The sequence below is a fragment of the Camelus bactrianus genome, chromosome 13, assembly GCF_048773025.1.
Source record: "Camelus bactrianus isolate YW-2024 breed Bactrian camel chromosome 13, ASM4877302v1, whole genome shotgun sequence".
In the NCBI taxonomy this organism is placed as follows: Eukaryota; Metazoa; Chordata; class Mammalia; order Artiodactyla; family Camelidae; genus Camelus; species Camelus bactrianus.
In genome coordinates, this window is record NC_133551.1 from 71512797 (window position 1) to 71522224 (window position 9428).

The 9428-nt window shown below is 44.3% G+C and overlaps 1 non-coding gene across 1 annotated transcript; it reads right to left on the reverse strand.

Annotated features, from left to right (window-relative positions):
• Positions 1 to 6415: 6415 nt before the first annotated feature.
• LOC123617609 (U5 spliceosomal RNA) lies at positions 6416 to 6531 on the reverse strand. Its single transcript, XR_006725781.1, has one exon. It is a non-coding gene; the product is annotated as a U5 spliceosomal RNA (small nuclear RNA).
• Positions 6532 to 9428: the final 2897 nt, after the last annotated feature.

Here is a 9428-nt window from a genome sequence, read left to right on the forward strand (position 1 = left end):
TTTTCTTTTCAAAATTTTTTGGCGGGAGGGCAAGGTTAATTTGGTTTATTAATTTAGATGGAGGAACTGGGGAGTGAACCCAGGACCTTGTGCATGCTAAGCAAGTGCTTTACCACTAAGCTATACTCTCCTCCCCACCCCCTCGAGTTGCTTTTCAGGGGCAGAAACCTGGTATGGAAAATTTAATTGCTAACTACCCAGCACTTCCCAACAGCTGAAAGGTTGGTTTGGAAATGTACTCCCTCCCTGAAAACCTCCAGGTACCTCCGTCTCTCATGCCCCGTCTCACGCCCTCTCAGCCCACCTTTGATTCCTGCCGTGGTTGCCACCGCCAGCTCTGCGCAGGTGTGAGCTCCCAGTAGCACCTGGCCCCTCAGCGGCTGTGACCTTCAGGAAGCTGCTCTGCACTCAGAGCCCAGAAGCAGGCCAAGGATAACGCTGCTTGGGGCATCCCTACTCCCACGGGAGGTGGAGCTGTGGACCAGTGCTCCCTCCGCTGGGCGGACAGGTCGGAGACATTCTACACAGCTCCTCAGATCAGGCCCCCCACAGTTCCCAGTGCTGAAGGCACCTTGATTCAGGTTCCCTCCCTCTGCTTTACCCTCCCCCAGGGTCCCTCTCCTGTCCCCCTGGGATCTCTTCCTAAATAAACTACCTGCACACAAGCTCTAGCTTCAGACTGAGACACTGACCGTGAGGCTCGTGGCTCCTCTGAAGGATTTTTCCAGGAGGAAGTTGGATTCTCTGTGGTATTCTGTTGTATAGGAGCCCAAACAGACTAGACAGGCATATTCTTCACGTGGAGGTATGGAATTTTTCAAGGGTGAGAGTAAGCCAAGAATACAGAGATTCACAGGATCCTAGATTAAAAAAAAAAAACTTAGAGCTGTTTTACTTGCTCAAGATTCTGTAACCTGGCTTCAAGGGAACTGTGAACCCCTGGAATTGCAAAATGCATGTACTTTTTTTTTTTTCCCATGAGGAAAGTTTCTGTAGCTTTCCTCAGATTCTCAAAAGGCTGCCTGACTTTTAAAAAAAAAAACCCGTAAGAACAAGATCACCTGCACTTTGGGGTCTTGTTTTCAGTCCCCCGCCCCCAACAAGCAGCTGCACTCTGAGCTTCTGCCCTCTGCTTAGGGGTCTGGTGATTGGGCGGATCACCCCACCTGCAGAGGGGCAGTTGCTCTCCCTGCGGAAAGGAGGCTCAGTTCAGCTGCTGGGCACTGGCTGAGCGAACAGCTTCATCTTGAATGAGCTACCTAGTCTGACAATCCTGGTTTCTGGGAACCTCTCTGGACATCGGCCAGTGGGAGCTTCAAATAAATCATTTGATTCAGTACGTGGATGGCCAGAGACTAGCACAATGCCTGGCACAGGGGAGATGTTTAAAGAATACTTGAATTGCATTTGTAGGCATTATGTCATTCAATCCATGTGTTTCAGTTAAGATTTTTGTGGGGTGCAAGTGGCAGAAAACTTAATTATAATTGGCTTAAAAGGAAAAGTACTAGTTCAATAACAGTATAGTCCAGGAGGAGCTTCAGAAATGGCTTGATCCAGGACTAAATTTCAGCAGGCTCCATCTTTTAACTCTGTTTCCTGTAGACTGGCTTCCACCCTCAGATTGATTACCCTTGTGGAAACAAAATGGCCACAGTTATCATTAGCCCGATGCCCTCCTAACGAGGCCAGCAGAGTCTGATTCCTGACGTTTCTACCCAAAGTGCTGAGGTTCACCTCTGATTGGACAGCCCATCCCTGAGCCAGTCACCATGACCAGGGTGACCAGGGATATGTTAATTAGGTTAGGCCAGCAGGCCACCTCCTCAGAGCTGCGCATTGGATCAACCTCAAACCACTGAACAGAGGATAATAGCAGATGAGCGGTTCCCCAAAGGAATATGGGGTAGTCCTATGAGGAAGGAGGAGGAATAGATGGTTGGTAGCAAAGCACAGGTCTCCAGTACACCCTGTAAGATGAGTTTCATTCCCATTTTACAGATGAGGAAAGTGAGGCTCCGAGATGATAAGGCACTGGGCCAAAGTCACACAGCTTGTAGAGTCTGGGATGTGTCCCAGGTCTGCCAGCTCCAAAACTAGATGCTCTCATTACTAACCGGAGTCCTGGGGGGCACATTTTGTAAATAGCCACCTGCCTGTTTGCCCAGAAGCAGCACCAATTTCTTCTGGGCAAGAATGTTGTTACTTTTTCATCCAGAAGTCTCTCTGGTCAGGGCAGGCTTGCAGAGCCTCTGAAGAGATGTGCAGGACATTAGGTCAACTGTACTTACCTCCAAACCCACTTACTGGATGTGGGGTTCTTGGTCCCTGTATTTGACGAAATCCCATCAGGAATCATGTTGACTGGAAAGAGATCAGATACAGTCCCTGACCTGGTGGAATGCACAGTCTGAAGGCGAGACTTCTGGGAGGACGATGGGTGATGCCTAGGTTAAGGCATGGGAGAGGACCATCCAGGCAGCGCACTGCTCATGAGTAAATGCACAGAAACGGGGAAGTTTAGGAAGGCAAGTGGATGGTAATGCTTCAGTTTGTCTGGTGTATAGAATCCATGGAGGGAAGAAGGTAGGTGATAAGCTTAGACAGTTGGGGTTTACGGGTCCAAGTCATTGATCTCTAAAGGCAAGGGATAGGTAGGCTCTGGTGCTAACTCACGACCATGATAACATTGCAGGTGATAATTCCTTCCATGGACACATTGAGGTGGGAAGTCCCATAAAAAAGACCAGCAGGACCCCCAGGCAGGGTCACTACTCTCCTGCCAGCACCATTTGGTTCCCTGGCCTGGTGGCATTATCTCGCTTTTTGCCTCTGAAACGGCTTACTTCTAGGAAAGTGGAACTTACCCCTAAGATTCTATTGGTTCTCTGAGCTAACTCCTGATTGGTCCACTTATAGAACTTCATTTGCATGGAGCTCACTCCTGATTGGTCCATTTCTGTCACTCCTGATTGGTCCATTTCTACAAAGCTCACTCCTAATTAGCCAACTTTTGTTACACCTTATTTGCATATGATGTTGCAAAGTGTAGACTGGCAGCCTATAAAAGCCTGTGTAAACGTATGCACGGGGGTCCAGAGCTTGGAGTGTTAAATCCTCTGGGCCCGCTGGCGTAATAAACCTGAATTCTACAACCCTCCGAGTGCTGCTTGGTCTCTAGCCCGGATCCAGGTTGCTGTCACAACTGAGCTATAACACTGAGCTGTAACACACTTTGCTCCAACAACATCACTTCCTCTCCCTGGGTTACTGTGATAATTTTAGCCAATCCTTACAGCTTCCTCGAAAACCAAGGAGGACAGTTCATCACCCTGTTTTACAAAAGTAGAAACTGAGACACCACGAAAGAGAGTGACTTGCTAAAGATCGGAGGGAGGTCACTAAGGGCCTTGCAGGATTGCCTCTCTCCCACTGGCAGGTTAATTGTCACCTCTCCTAGTATATGAAGGAGAGCGCTGGAAGTCAGGGCTCCTGGTTGACTGCAAACACCATAGGAATCAATGTGACCACTGCGGGTGGGGGCAGTGGGGGTGTCCAGAGAGATGACCAAACAGAAGTCGGGTGAGCTCAGGAGAAAGGCTGTGGCTCCTCTCAAAATGAAACTTCCAGAAAAGGCAACTAAGCAGCATTTCCCGGAATGGGAGCTGGATGTTGGGCTGGGGGGTTAGGGGACCTGGGTTAGGTCTCCAGCTCTGTCATTATCACTGTGTAACTGCAAACGAGTGAGTTAAATGTTTACACATCAGTTTCCCACCTGTAAAATGGATCTAATAACACTTTTCAACTTCCTAAGATGGTTAGGAGGTACCAGGAAATAAATGACTGTGTTTGGAAGGTAGCTATGCTCACCACTATACCACCAACGCATAAATGACTGTGTTTGAAAATGCTTTGATACATTCAAAACCTCCCACCCGCACAAAGGGGGATCGTCTGTGTTGTGCTCCTGGAGGCAAGAGCTTGCAGATCAGGGCTTCCAAACCTGGGGTCCATGGACAGAATTCAGGGGGTCTGCGAAGTGGGATCGGAAAAACGTCTTTATTTTCCTTAGCCTGTAACTGAAATTCAGCATTTCCTTCCACGATTAACTTTGGCATTTGCGTCATTATCACAAATAGGAATCACAGACGTGTTCATGACATGCTTGGCTGTGGCAGGCATCCTGAAATATTGCTCAATGTTCATTGTGACTTTGAAATTATTAGATCTGCCACCGGATCCCAATATTTAATCTATTAATTAAGAAGCCCACATGTTACCAATCCCAAATTTGTTTTTAAAACATGTTTATAATTTTAAAATTATGGATCGTGATTAACATATACAAAAGTAAACCTAATAGTAGAAAGAACTTCCATGTGTCCATCATGGGGTCCCACAATCATCAACCACTTCTCTCTCACTCACATTATTATTTTATTATTTTTTTCATAAACAACAACAAACATTTTTTTGCTTTTGTCTTTTGGGGGGATTTTTCTTTTTTGCACTCATTATTTTGAAGGAAATCCAAGGTATAATATCATTTCACCTGTAGCTATTTCTGTATGTACTTCTGAAGTATAAGGAGGTTAAAAAAAACCCATAATCACAATATGACAATCATACCCCAAAAAACCTTCAATAATTCCTTAATATCAAATATCCGTTTGGAATTTAAAAAAAAATGAAGCTATCTCATAAATGTAATAAATTTTGGGAGATACAGTTCAGTGGTAGAGCATGTGCTCGGCATGCACAGACAAGGTCTGGATTCAATCCCCAGTGCCTCCATTCAGGGGAAAAATAAAATAAAATAAAAAATAAATGTCATAAAATTTGAAAATAATGTTTGTTTAAACCAGAATCCCAACAAGTTCTGCACAGTGAGATGGATTGATTGTAAGTCTCTTTCAACATATAGGTTTCCTTTCTCTCTCTGTCTCCTCTTCTTTTTTCTTGCAATTGATTTGTCCAAGAAATCTGATGATCTGCCACGAAGAGCTCCCTGCAGCCAGGACTTTGCTGATCCCATTTGTCCCGTGGTGTTGCTGACAAATTCTGCTGTGCTGGGCTCTTCTGTCAATCAGTGGTCAGCTCTAGAGTCTTGATCAGATTCAAGTTTGATTTTCCGTGGCAAGGTGATGTCATGGGTGTAGAGTGCTCTTTCATCTGGAAGCATATAATATCTTGTTTTCTCTCTCTCTTTCTCTGATATTAGCAGCTGATGTCTAATCTATTAGTGCATGGCTGATTGCAGCCATGAGCCAGGAAATAGAGCAACTTGAAGAGGCTCCGAAGAGCCAAAGATTGCCCTTTCTCCAAAGAGCCTGCTTCCTTTCAATAGAGAATGGTATTTAGAGAATGTGACCTGGGTGCTTGGAGCGCTTGGTACATTGAGTTGTTGTTTTGTTGTTTCTGCCAAAGGTGAACAACAAACAAGCAGAAACCCCTGCTTTATTTACACACCCAGCCTTCAGAGCCCAAAAAGCACTGGCCACGAGTATAGTTCCCAATGACCAGACCTAGTCATGAGAGCAGCGGCTTGCCTGGTGGAAAGGAAATAAAGTTACCCTCCCCAGTGGAGCTGGGCTGGACTGTGAGCAGTTGTCCCAGACCTGAGCCTGGGGTCACGGTTCCCAAAACAAGAGAACATCAAAAAGGGCGTTGGTAGGGGGGTTATCCCACAGCCCCGTTCCAGCCTCTGAGGGGTTCTCTGCAAGGATGGGAGAGATGGCCACAGGGAGGAGCCTGGGAGTCGGAGAAATGGAGCCCAAGGAGGGAACTTGAAGATGGATTCCCTCCCTTCTTTTGTGGTGCAGACTGCTAGTTTTCTTCCCCAGGATCCACTCTCCCTTCTAGGACCCCACACAACTCGCAAAGCTCATGGCTGTCTAGAGGAAAGACTACATTTCCCAGCCTACTTTGCCACCGGGTGTGATCAGGAAACTCAGTTCTGGCCAATGGGATTGTTTGAAAAAAAATTAACTTCCTCTCGAGTGTTCTGACTCATATTTCTAACAGATGGCCCAGTTTCAGTTTTAAGGCAAGATTACCTCCTAAAAAAAAAGATCGATACTTATAAATACGCTATAGGAAAAGTAATGAATTACACTTTAAAAAGCAACCAAAATTTACAGTAAGTACCATCCTCAGAACTAAGGTGTTTCATATTTAATTTACAGTAAATGCTAATCCTCAGAACTAGGAAACTCCATATTTAACAAAAAGCTGCCAAACCCCACGGCAAATCCGATAACCGCAGAAATTAGCAACCAGTGGTCTATAACTGTAGAACGTCGACTGAAAAAAAACAGTTTTATCACCGTTCATACGTGACGGACAACTCCGAACACGAAACACCCACCCAAATACGTAAAAGAAAAATTAAGTCTATTTTTAAACACTGTAAATTAGCCTTGCAAGTGCAAGGCCTCAAAAAATTGGGCAAAAACTCAGAATTGTTCCTCTCCACGGAAATCTTTAGTAAAAGGCGAAAGATTTATGCGATCTGAAGAGAAACCAGAGTATACCAGTTACCTACGCCATGCATTCCTCGGGTAACGGTTACCCCTAAGACAGTAATGGTTACTGTTTTCCCGAAAGAGCTGGTCACATCTATATTTTTTTCAGATAAATTCTGTGGAAGCATATCACTTTAGAAGAAATTAGTTCAAAGGAAACAGGAGAATCTAGTCATTTATAAGTCGAAAAATTGTCCTGGCGCAATGCATTGTGGATATGTAAATGACCTTAGGCCTCACTCTGCGGTTTCCGGAAATACTTTAAACAGTTCATTCATTCTTGTTCTGGGACTGAAACTACCACCAGGGGGCAGAGCAGAGGCCAGATTTGCGGGTTTATAGACCTGAGCCTGATCCAGCTACAAAAAGCCTGTTTTGTTGTTCGCACTCCGAATAAAAATTTCTTTTGGGCTTAAATAGAATAAACTAAACTAAACTAAAAATTTAAAAACTTGAAATAATTATCTTCATTCATTTATCCAACAAAATATTTATTGAGCCCTTAAACCCTGCGCCGGACTCTAGGGATACAGCGGTAACCCTAACATTTCAGCTTTAAGGAGCCCTCGGTGTGATGGGGGAAGCGAGGTATGTGTGATGAGCACTGATAACAGGATTTTCGGTGACATCTGGGCAGAAAAAGGGCATTAAAGGACCATAGGAGCAGGGTGGTGAGGGTATTGTAGGTAGGGGGACACGGTGCTGAGACGGTAAGTGACCAGATGGACTTCAGTGCCAGCTAAAAGCTTGGATTTACCTTGAGGGCAGTCGGGAGGCAGTGAAGAGTTTTAAAAGAGAAAACGTGATCAGATTAGTGTTTTAATACAGTGGTCCTTGGACCAGCAGATTGGTCTTACCTAGGTACGAATTAGAGATACAGATTCTTGGGCCCTACTCCCAAACCCACTGAATCTGAAACTCTTAGGAATGGGGCCCAGCAGTTCGGTTTTAACAAGCCGTCCAAGTGATTGTGATGCTGGCTGGGTTGAGAAACGCTATTGGACAGCCACTCTGGTCAAAGTGTATTTGCCTGCCGGAGAGCAATACACAGTGGCCTAGGGTGCGGGGTAGGGGTGGGGCAGGCTGGGAAAGGGTGGAAGGTGAGGAGAGAAAACAGTCTAGGTGGCTCCTTAAGGAGATGGTGGCATAAAGAGGAGGTGGTGCAGCAGGAGGAGCATATGAAGGACACCATGTCAACAAAAGAAAGGACAGAAATCACACAGTCACCTCCATAGATGCAGAAAAAGCATTTGATTAAATTCAACATCCATTCATGATAAAATTCTTACCAAACTGGACATAGAGGGAACACATCTCAACATAATAAAACCCACAGCCAACATAAAACTCAACGGTGAAAAGCTGAAAGCCTTAAAAAAAAAAAAAGTTGAAAGCCTTCAGCTAAAATCTAGAACAAGACAAGGATGTCCATTCTCACCACTTCTGTTTAACATAGTATTGACAATCCTAGGCATAGCAATGAGACAAAAAAAAAAAAAAAAAGGAATCCAAATTGGAAGAGAAGAGTATAATTGTCACCATATGCAGATGACATGACACTGTATATAGAAAACCCTAACAACTCCACATAAAAACTGCTAGAGCTGATAAACAAATTCAGCAAGGTAGCAGGATGCAAAATTAACATACAGAAATCTGTTGCATTTCTTTACACTAACAATGAAATATCAGAAAAAGAAAGTTTTTAAAAATCACTTTAAAAATTGCATTAAGGAGTAAACCTGACCAAGGAGATGAAAGGTTTTTATGCTGAGAACTATGAAACACTAATAAAGGAAATTAAAGATGATTTAGAGAAATGCAAACATATCCCATGCTGTTGGATTGAAAGTACTAATATTGTTAAAATGGCCATACTACCCAAAGCAATCTATAGGTATAATGGGATCCCTGTCAAATTACCCAGGACATTCTTCAAAAAACTAGCACAAATAATCCTAAAATTTATATGGAATCACAAAAGACCCAGAATTGCCAAAGCAATACTGAAGAAAAAGAACAAAGCTGGAGGTTTGACACAACATTGTAAAATGACTATAACTCTATAAAAAAAGTTTAAAAGAAAAAAACAAAACAAAGCTGGAGGAATAACCCTCCCAGACTTCAGGCAACACTACAGAGCTACAATAATCAAAACAGCATGGTATTGGCACAAAAACAGATATATAGATCAGTGGAACAGAACAGAGCCCAGAAATAAACCCAGAGATTTACTGTAAAAACCCATCAAGCTGTCCACCTTACGTACGTTTGTTTCATAAGAACATTTTCTAAGTGCTTTGACAACACCGAAGGATTAAGTGAAACAAACTCGGCAGAATGATGGTGATGGATTTGTGGGGGTTCTTTTTTTTTTTGTGGGGGTTCTTACATAATGTTTTTTCCACTTTTATGATATTTGACATTTTTGATGTTAAAAAAATTAATATAACAACCATATGACAGTCACCGGTCAGAAGTGACACTGGCTGTGCCAGGTAGGGGGTCAGGAGCCCTGAGTAGGTGCTGTTACAACCTCCCTATCACAGATGGGGAAAGTGAGGTTCAGAGAGGTAAAGTAACTTGCTCAAGGTCACACTGTTGATCAGTGATGACTGGGACAGGCAGTCTGGCTCCAGAGGCTGCCCACTTAACCACTCCATCATGCTTCTCCCTTTGTGGCCTGAAGAGCAGAACGAGGTCAGCAGGACTGGGTCCTGGGGACCTCCATCTAGACAGAGGGCTGTGGATGCTGATGCCTCACTCAGGATATGAGTCCCCCACCCCTTCCCTCACTGGTCACAGCCGTGGTCAGTGAGACCTTGTGTGTAGTGTGTGGGCACAGGATTTGGCACAAAGGATAGACTTGATAGATGTTAGCTGGGGGGAAAAGCCTTGACCTCC